Here is a 10,733-nt window from a genome sequence, read left to right on the forward strand (position 1 = left end):
CTTCTTAGTTTGGGATTCAGGAATCTGTGTTTTAACAACTCCACCAGGTGATTCTCATCATGAGAGAAGGTTGGGAAACACTGGTGTAGAGGGCCTCCTGGGAAGGCACCTGAGCATTCTATATTGGCCCCTCTTGCTCGTTTGGCCAAGAGGGACCCTCTTCTCACAATCCAATTGCCCACAGCTGCTGCCTGAGCTTTCAGTTCATGCCGAGGATGAAGCATCATGGTGGCTGGTACCACGGATCTGTCTCTCACTCAATGGGATGAGCTGGGCCCTCCCTGGAGAAGAAACCCGGGTTCCCCAAGATATACGATCAGTGCTGGGGCCTCACCAGCAGGCGAGGGGATCCTAAGACAGGAGCTGGACGTGGAGGCCATGGGGGCATAGGATACCAAGGAGACAGAATTCACATCACCCTGCTTGGCCCAGGAGGATGGCTGGTTAGCCAGTGAAGGGTAAGACTCCTAAGGGAAGGAACAACCTAAGGCGGACATAGTCAAAGGGGGGCCATCAGGAGAGAACTTGGGGATCAACTGAGGGGGTACACAGACCCTCACCCCCCAACTTTTCAGGGGGGGACACAGACCCTCACCCCCCCCTGAAACCTCACCCCTGCTGAGGGAGTCTCCTGTCCCCATGGCTGCTAAACTTCCCATGCCCAGCTTAAATCGGGACCCGGGTAAAAGACAGAGACTTGGCTGACAGCAGCTGCCTTCACACTACAACAAGACTTGTTTGAGTTGTCTTGTAAACATGGTGTGGAGAAGTGGGTTTTTGATATTTAAGTCCAGCCTACCACCAGGAATGCTCAGGGCCTATTCAAGAAGGCAAATAATCCTTTCCCCTAATATTTACACAGTAAAATAAGGTTGTTTTAGAGTAGGGGTGTTGAACTCAATCAGAGAAGGGGCCAAAATCTAAAATCCAGCCTAAATCGTGGGCCGAATGGTTTACTGAACAGTCATAAACTGACAATGTCATAAACTGACAGCGGAGTGCAGTGATGACAGCGCGGTGCGGGCCACATTGCAAGGCCTGGCGGGCTGGATTTGGCCCGCGGGCCTTGTGTTTGATACATGTGTTTTAGAGTAATAAATTTGACAGTAAAATAGTAGACAAGTTTTCAGGCTAATTTAAATTGAAAAAGTATTTTAGAATATAATAGAAGACGGCCCTGACTGGTTTGGCTCAGTGGATAGAGCATCAGCCTGGGGACTGAAAGGTCCCAGGTTTGATTCCAGTCAATGGCATGTACCTTGGTTGCAATCACATTCCCAGAAAGGGGTATGCAGGAGACAGCTGATTGATGTTTCTCTCTCATCCATGTTTCCAACTCTCCATCCCTCACCCTTCATACATAGATAGATAGATCAATCTATCTATCTATCTATGTATGAAGAATATAATAGAAGACAAGGATGGCTGGTATCTTCCAAAACCGCTGGCCCTGTGACCCTCCCAGAGAGCTTTATAAATACAGATTCCCAGGCCCCAGAATCCCCGGATAGAAATGTGCCGGCTGGAAGCCAGGAGTCTGTGCTCTTAGTAACCCCCCAGGTGATGCCTGTGGCCAGCAGACCTGGGAGACTCTGGGAAGCAGAGGCCGCCTCTATGGGCACAGGAATGAGCAGGGAGAGGTCTCTGTGTAGCTGACACAGACACACACAGTGGTGCGACCGGGTGAGGACACAGGGAGGCAACAGCCAACTGCAAGTCAAGGCGAGAGGCCTCAAGGGAACCTGCCCTGCAGACACCTTGGTCTTGGATTTCCAGCTTCCAGACTGGGAGCCATACACTCCTGCTGTTTAAGGCCCTCGTGTGTGTATGAGTTCCAGGGTCACCCTCTCCTCCCACCCAAGATCAGACTTGAAAGGAGTCACCTGGTTTTGGAGCAAGAAAGAGCCACACCCCCTTCTGGGCCCTGGTTTCCATCTTAAGCAGCAGTAGCAGGAAAAGCATTCACTGTGCACCTGCTGTGTGTCAGGTGCTGTGCCAACAACATTGGAGCCTGGTGGCCCCGCATTCAGCACCCCCAGAAGGTTGCAAGGGGTTCAACCGTCAAATGTTAGGGAGGAGATCCAGGATTCAGAGCTGAGTCCCTTGTGTAATGTTCCCCACTGGTGATGGCCCCAAGGCAGGACTCACCCCCTCCATGGTGAATATTCGGTGTCACCCTTAACCTGAAGTCAGGAGGCACTGAGGAGGCCAGGGTAGTCCTGGTCTGTGACAACTTGCTGTGTGACCTCGGGCAGGTTTATGAACCCTCCTGAGGATCAGATTGCCGTCCTCCCGAGTACATGAGGGTGGTGGACCGGATGCTCTTTGGGGGTGACCAGCCCCAGATAACCACGTGTGATTCCAACTCTCACCACCAGGTGGCAGCAGAGACCGTGCCTTGGCCACCCACAAATTAAGTTGACAGCCATTGAGCCTGTCACTGAGGTCACCTTCATGGTCTACAGTGGGAAGCCATAGCAACACACATCTGGGCTGTTCACTGCCCCTCCCCATCCCCCCACATGAAAAAAGCACGTGGTCTTCGGGGGCGTGGGGAGACCAGAACTGAGGGCCCCACCAGGACCAGGATGCCTCAGTGTTCACCCTAAGGTGGGGAGGAGACAAGGCCTGGAGGCCCTCAGACTCAGGGCAGGGGTGGCTCAGCCAGGGGCCCTGGCAGGTGCAGTGACCACAGAGGGTGAGGTGGGTGGCCAGACGGGGAAGCCAGCAGACACTGTGGCCTGGTGGGCTCTGCCCCTGTGGTCAGGCCGGGAAAAGGGTCCTCTCCTGGGAGCACAGGGGACAGCCCTCAGGCGGTGCCCTCCCTCTTTCTGGAACAAACTAGACCCCCAGAAGGGAGGACACACGGAAAAAAATTCCCAAAGTGATTCCTTCTCACTTAAGTGACACACTGTGCTGTCATTTTAAGTGGGAAGCAATGCACACACAGACACACACACAGACACACACACATACACACACATACACACACACACACGACATGCACACACACACACACACACAGGACACGCACACACACACCCCTGTATCTATCCCTCTGGGCTTGGCCCCATCGAAGAAGGGCCCTCATCCCTGTGAGAGTTTCCCAGACTCCTCCTACCCCCGCCTGCCCTCCTTCCAGCAGGAAGGCCCCACTCCTGCCAGACAATCCACATCCACAAAGAACGTGGGTGCCCCGTGTGGTGTGGGAGGGAAAGTGGCCTCTGCATTGGGCTGGGCCGGAGCCTCTGAGCCCCTCGCTCCTCCCGAGTCTCCTCAGAGCGGCTGTCCTCAGAGACGCCGTCACTTTAGCGCAGCCTGGCGGGTCATCGAACCAGAGTAGGGGGCCGGGGGCCTGTAGGTGCGGCTGCAGCCATAACCTAGCTGTCCTGAGATGCCTCAACGTGGTGCTGTGGTCACTGCAGTTCTTGCTTAGGCCTAGTCATGGCTGAGCTGTGTCCCCCCAGGGGAGGCCCTGAGCCCCTCAGGGTGTGGCTGTGTTTGGGGAGGGTTCCGGTTAGATGAAGCTCACTAGGTGGACCCTGTTCCAACAGGTGGGTGTCCCTCCGGGAAGAGATTAGGACACAGACACACACAGAGGTGCGACCAGGTGAGGGCACAGGGAGGCAACAGCCAACTGAGTGAAGGCGAAGGCCTCAGGGGAACCAGCCCTGCAGACACCTCGGTCTTGGACTTCCAGCGTCCACACTGGGAGGCCATAGGCTTCTGCTGTTTGAGGCCCCGCCCGTGTGTTTGTTCCGGGGCTGAGCTGACTGCTGCGGCCTGAAGACACTGCTTTCGGCCGGGGGGTGGGGGAGGTGGGGAGGGCCTGCTGGTGACAGTGGCGGGAGGCTCACAGGTCCGGGATCATGCTCCTTGGGGATCTGCAGGGAGTGCCGGGCCCAGCCCAGGCAGGGGAGCCGAGAGAGCCCCATCCTGGAAGGCTCCCCGACTTCCTCGCACCCACACATTGGCGCCTCCAGCTCCAGGGGGAGTCTGACACCATCAGAGGTTCCTGGCCACCATCAGTCCTCGGGGCTGTTGCAGGAGGAACCAGAGGACACTCTGCACCCTCCCCTCCTTCCAGCTCAGCCTGTCCACCTGGGGAGACCTGGAGCGCATCACCTGGGCGGGGTCTGAGCCCGCACACCTGCTGCTGCAGGGTCTCCGCTGGCCGGCCCTCCCTCACCCTCACCTCGTCCATCTCTAGTCACTCTCCCCTCAGGGGCACCCCAGACAGCCCTAGGCCACCAGAGCCAGGCCCCACCCATTCTAGGGTACCTGGCTGATCCCACCACAAAAACCATAAAGATAAGGGTGGCCAGTGTCCCCCCAAAACCGCTGGCCCTGTGACCCTCCCAGAGAGCTTATAAATACAGATTCCCAGGTCTCATGACCCCGGATGGAAGTGTGCGGGATGGAGGCCAGGAGCCTGTGCTCTTAGTAATCCCCCAGCTGATGCCTGTGGCCAGCAGACCTGGGAGACTCTGGGAAGCGGAGGCCGCCTCCCCGGGCACAAGAATGGGCAGGGAGAGGTCTCTGAAGCTGCCTCTCCCATCCCAGGTCACCTCTGCTCCCACCCAAGATCAGACTTGAATGGAGTCACCTGGTTTTGGAGCAAGAAAGAGCCACGCCCCCTCTGGGCCCTAGTTTCCACCTTAAGCAGCAGTCTCAGAAATAGCATTCACTGCGCACCTACTATGTGCCAGGTGCTGTGCCAACCACATTGGAGCCTGGTGGCCCCATTCAGCACCCCCGCCCCCTCCCCACTCCTAGAAGCTTGCACGGGGTTCGACCCTTAGAGGTGAGATCCAGGATTCAGGGCTGAGTCTCTTGTCTGGTGTTCCCCACTGGTGGTGTCCTGGCCAGGACCCACCCCATCTGCCTGACCCCAAGGCAGGACTCAGCCCCTCCATGGTGAGTATTCGGTGTCACCCTTAACCTGAAGTCAGGAGACACTGAGGAGGCCAGGGTAGTCCTGGTCTGTGACAACTTGCTGTGTGACCTTGGGCAGGTTTATGAACCTTCCTGAGGATCAGATTGCCGTCCTCCCCAGTTCATGAGGGTGGTGGACTGGACGCTCTCTGGGGGGTGACCAGCACAGATGATCACATGCGATCCCGACAGTCACCACTAGGTGGCAGCAGAGACCGTGCCTTGGCGACCCCCACTCCAAGCAGGCAGCACAGATGGAGCCTGTCATTGGGGTCACCTTCATGAGCAACACACATCTGCAGAGGGCCTGGCTGCCGTGGCCTGGCTGGAGAAGGGGAGTTCAGGGGGACATACCCTGACCCCCGGGAGTGGGGTCCAGCACAGGGAGACACCAAGAGCTGCACAGGGAGCCAGTGTATTCCTTACAATAAGCAGTTTCTGTCCCTTTACTTGTTTGTAAATCATTTGAAAAAGGAGGAGTGCCTGCCTGGCAGATCAGTGCTGTGCTAGGGTCCCCCGGGCTCCCTGTGCCAGAGGACGGAGGTCTACACGCTCCCTGCCTCTCCCAGGGAAGCTCAGAGCAGCTTCAGTCTGTGCTGTCCTGTCGCAGAGGCCTGTGTGCGGCCACCAGGGCAGGGCAGGGCCGGGCAGGGTGGGGAATCAGCCCTGGCTCGGAGCCCCAGAGCCTGACCCAGGCGGCAGTGTCACGGGTCAAAGGTCCTGCCAGCCAGATGTTGCGTGTGTCCGCCTGGGAGTGGGCTGAGCCGCAGGGCTGTGCACATGTGTTAGATGCAGCGAGAAAGGGAAAGGAGCCCAGGCGCTGAGGGGCAGGCAGGGACAGACATCCTCAGGGCAGGGCAGGCTCCTCCTCAGGGCAGGCTCCTCCTCAGGGCAGCCTCCTCCACAGGGCAGGCTTCTCCTCAGGACAGCCTCCTCCTCAGGACAGGCTTCTCCTCAGGGCAGGCTTCTCCTCAGGGCAGCCTCCTCCACAGGGCAGGCTTCTCCTCAGGACAGCCTCCTCCACAGGGCAGGCTTCTCCTCAGGACAGCCTCCACCACAGGGCAGGCTTCTCCTCAGGGCAGCCTCCTCCACAGGGCAGGCTTCTCCTCAGGACAGGCTTCTCCTCAGGGCAGGCTTCTCCTCAGGGCAGCCTCCTCCACAGGGCAGGCTTCTCCTCGGGGCAGGCTTCTCCTTCGGGCAGGCTTCTCCTCAGGACAGCCTCCTCCACAGGGCAGGCTTCTCCTCAGGGCAGCCTCCTCCACAGGGCAGGCTTCTCCTCAGGGCAGCCTCCTCCACAGGGCAGGCTTCTCCTCAGGGCAGGCTTCTCCTCAGGGCAGCCTCCTCCACAGGGCAAGCTTCTCCTCAGGGCAGGCTTCTCCTTAGGACAGGCTTCTTGCTCAGGACAGCCTCCTCCACAGGGCAGGCTTCTCCTCGGGGCAGGCTTCTCCTTAGGGCAGGCTTCTCCTCAGGACAGCCTCCTCCACAGGGCAGGCTTCTCCTCAGGGCAGGCTTCTCCTCAGGGCAGGCTTTTCCTCAGGACAGGCTTCTCCTCAGGCAGGCCTGCCACCCAACACCCATTTCACCCCTTATGATAAGGCAGCATGAAAAGGGGAGCCCCACTCAGGCTGGGGCTAGGAGGGGGTGGCCTGGCCAAAGGCTGCCACGTGACCCCTGTCAAGGCAGCTCCCCAGCCTGTGGTGCCAGGCGGGAGGCTCTGCTGCTGTGGGACCCTCCCCCCCCCCCCCCCCCGCCCTAGGGAATTGAGTTTTAGGGGCAGGGAGGCCGCAGGCCCCACACCCCGTGTGCAGGCTGCTGTCAGGAAAAAAAACAGAACGAAAGATCTGCACACGAAGCTCACATGCACAATCAAACACATAGAATTCAAAGCACAATACACACGCACACATGTATATACACACACAGCAACATATACACACAATGCACACACACATGCCTCAGTGCACACGCTCCACACAAAAACACATACGCACCCAGATACATGTGTTTGCATGCACACACAGGCCTTCACCAGCCCAGGCAAGCTCTGGGCTCTATGTCCTGCCTCTCAGTGCACTGGCCTCTTTGAACTGAAAAGACACAGTCACACCGAGGCCTCCTCCCGTCTCTCTGCAGAGCGTTCCTGTCACCCCAAGGTTACCCCAAGGTCACCAGGAAGGAGGGGCAGGGAGAAGCAGGGGCGCTGGGCATTCTGAGGAGCTGTCAGAAGCCAGGGAGCACTCTGCCTTTACCCCACCAGGAGCCAGAAATGGATTTTAAAAAATGGCTCCAAAGCACAGGTTCCCAAAGCCAGTGCCTCTTCAGACACAGCCCTGCTGGCCTTGGAGCGCGGGCTTGCAGGCTGCATGGGGCTGGGAGACCAATCCCACCTGCAGGGCCAGGTGGTGAGGGAACCAGTCCACCGGGGCATGCAGATCACTGAGGCCCCCTGCTGGCCGGGCCACGGCTTGCAGATGGTGCTGGAAGGGAGGGCAGTTCTGCGGGGGGGAGGGGGGGGGGCTGGAGGCTGATTTCTCCTGACACTGATCACGGCCGCTGTTGGGGGTCACCGCGTAGGTCTGGGGAGATGGGGAGGGGAGGGGGGTATGCCCAGGCTCGCTCGCAGGTTCCTGCAGGGGCTGCTGCTCCTGGCGGTTTCCTGTGAAGATCCAAGTCCAATGTGTAGTGAGGACACGTGGCCTCCGAGGGGCGGCTGGCTGTGATGCCCAGCTGTCCCCTCCTGAGTCCGCCCTCGCTCTCTGACTGCCAGTGCCCGAGGCTCAGGGCCTCCTGTTTCCTGACACCGGCAGCCCTCAACCCGCAGGCTGCACTGGGGCCTGGGGTGGCTGAAGCACATGAGCCAAAGGCTGCTTGAAACTCGGCCGCTTGAAGTAAATCTGAAATCAAGGTGTGGGCAGGGCAGGTTCCCTCTGAGCGTGCTAGGGGAGGGTCTTCCTGGTGCTGCCGGCTTCCTCGGCTTGTGGCAGCATCACTGCTCTCTGGGCCTCCGTGGTCACAGGCCTGCCTGCTGGGCATGTGTCTCTGTGGTTCTTCTTCCTCTCTCTTTTTAAAAAATATATTTCTTTACTGATTTCAGAGAGGAACAGAGAGGAATAGAGAGATAGAAACATCAATGATGAGAGAGAATCATTTCATGCCCCCTATTTAAAAAAAAAAAAAATTTATTGATTTTTTTACAGAGAGGAAGGTAGAGAGATAGAGAGCTAGAAACGTCGATGAGAGAGAAACATCGACCAGCTACCTCCTGCACACTCCGCACCGGGGATGTGCCCGCAACCAATGTACGTGCCCTTGACTGGAATCGAACCTGGGACCCTTCAGTCCGCAGACCGATGCTTTACCACTGAGCCAAACAGGTTTCGGCTGCATTCCCCCTACTGAGGATCAAGCCCACAACCCAGGCATGTGCCCTTGGCCGGAACCGAACCTGGGACCCTTCGGTCCGTAGGCTGACACTCTATCCACTGAGCCACACCAGCTAGGGCTGTGGTTCTTCTCTTATAAGGAAAGCAGCCATTGGATTCAGTCCAGGATGACCTCATCGCCATCCCTACCTTAATTACATTGGCAAAGACCCTTCTACCAACTAAGGTCACGTTTGCAGGTTCTGGGGTTTAGAACGTAGACATGTCTTTCTGGGGGTCACTATTTCACCCCCAACTAAGACCAACACCCCCGAGTTATTCGGCCCTCACCTGCCGGGACACCTCATGCCCACCATGGTGCTTGTTCCTCAGAGGAAGCCTCTGAAGTCAGCAGGACAGACAGCGGCCCATTTTAAAGATGGAGAAACTGAGGCTCAGAGACGTAGAGCCAGAAGGAGGAGGCCTGGAGTGGGAGCCCGGCTCAGCTACTGGCCAGATGGGCTGGGGCTGAAACCACCAGCTGTGAGGTGAAGGGAAAGATCCCTAAGTCCCTCTGAGAAAATTCTGTGAGCCCTTGAATTTGTGATAGATAAGAGGGAGTGGCTTGCGATGCATCTGATGAATGGCTACAAGACCAGCTGCCCCTGTGCTCCGTGGCGGTGACAGGGCCTCTGGTTGAGCTGGGAGTGGATGCAGCCCCCGGAGGCTGGGGGTGAGGGGCGGGGGTGGGGGTGGGGAGGAGTAGGGAGAGCTCCTGGTTGCACTCTAACACTTAGAGGCCTGCGTTTCTGTTCTAGATGCTTCTATGGCCATCCATGGTTGTCTGCCCACAGATGACCCGACATCCGGGGTCCGTCAATGATTCACTTATTAACAGACTCCAGGGGCAGCCACTGACCTGGCTCGGTGCTGAGAGGCCCCCCAAAGGCCCCCGCCTGGCACCAGGAGACATGGTGGGTGCTGCTCAGGCAACAGGATGCGCCGTCACAGGTTCAGGCCCCCGCCCTGCCAGCAGGACCATCCTGCACCTCAAACCTCCCCCAGCACCTGGCCCAGGGCCCTGCACGGAGCAGGCTTTGGGCACCAGGGAGCAGGGAGGCTAAGGGGTGGCCTGGGTCCGAGGGTGTCGGGGCAGGCTGAGGGGCTCTGCGTCCCCACAGGCCTGGGGGCAGGGCACACTAGCCAACTTCCTAAAATGCCCCACCCTCTGTTCACAAGCCTTCGGTCTGGGTGCCCCCCTGGGTGACACTCTCCCCTGCAGCCTGGGCCGGCCCTGGGGCTTGGCTGCCCGGTTTTAACCTTGCAGCTCATTGCCATCCATCCCATCAGCCCTCGCAGGGTGCTGGAGGCCCAGAGGTTGAGCAGGGAGGGCCTGACAATCTGGGGGTGACGACAGCCAGGGGGACCCCCAGCAGCTTGGTCCAAGCTGGGTACCAGGCCGGCATGCCCAGGCCGGGGTGGGCAGGATCTTCTGTGAGGCCCACCTGGGTCCCAGGGGCAGCCTCTGGGGGTGTAGATGGAAGGTTCCGGGCCAGGAGGGGAGCTGGCAGCCCCACAGCCGGGCAGAGGCAGGGAGTCCCCTGGGGGCAGTGTATCTGCCCAGGAGGTGCCAGAGGCATGTCCCCTGGGGCGGGGTCCAAGGAGGCCCCTCGGTGGGAGTGACAGCGGTCTGAGGTCTGACGCAGAGGGAGCGGGCGGAACGCTGGTCCTGTCCCTGCAGCCTGCAGGCGGTCAGGCGGCCCTGTGGTTGGGGTGAGTGGCTGGGCAGCTTCTTTTATCCGCGTCCCCTTCCCCACCCTTAGGGCCCGGATTGCACTTCCCAGTTTGAGCTGCTTCCTCCTGGAGCAGCTGCCTCACGTGAGTGTGCACGTGGGCCTGAGTGTGCACGTGGGCCTGAGTGTGCACGTGGGCCTGAGTGTACATGTGGGCCAGGACCTTCCGTGGGTGCTGGCCCGAACCTGCAGGTGGGGCTGCCATTGCCTTTTTAATGGGCGCCCAGGACAAAGCCTGCAGCGGGCGATCCCTCAGGAGCCGGGACACCGCCAGTCCAGTTAGGTCCCCTGGGCCGGCTTTTCCAAGCATCAGCCTGCTCCCTCAGCCTGTTTTCTCAGACAGAGCAATGGGGAGAGGATAGCAGGCCCTCCTGCAGGGGGTTCCTGAGCATCTCGGGGCAGCTTGGGGTTGGGGGGCTCATGTACACCCTGTCTGGAGCCCCGCCCCACCTTGATGATCCCCTGGAATGAGGGGGCTAGTGGCTGGGGGTCCTGGGGGCTGGGGGTCCTGGGGGCTGGGGGTCCTGGGGGCTGGGGATCCTGGGGGCTGGGGGTCCTGGGGGCTGGGGGTCCTGGGGACTGGGGGTTCTGGGGGCTGGGGGTCTTGGAGGCTGGGGGTCTGGGGCCTGGGGGTCCAGGGCTT

The sequence above is a fragment of the Pipistrellus hanaki genome (assembly GCF_964339955.1).
Source record: "Pipistrellus hanaki genome assembly, chromosome: 2".
Classification (NCBI taxonomy): Eukaryota; Metazoa; Chordata; class Mammalia; order Chiroptera; family Vespertilionidae; genus Pipistrellus; species Pipistrellus hanaki.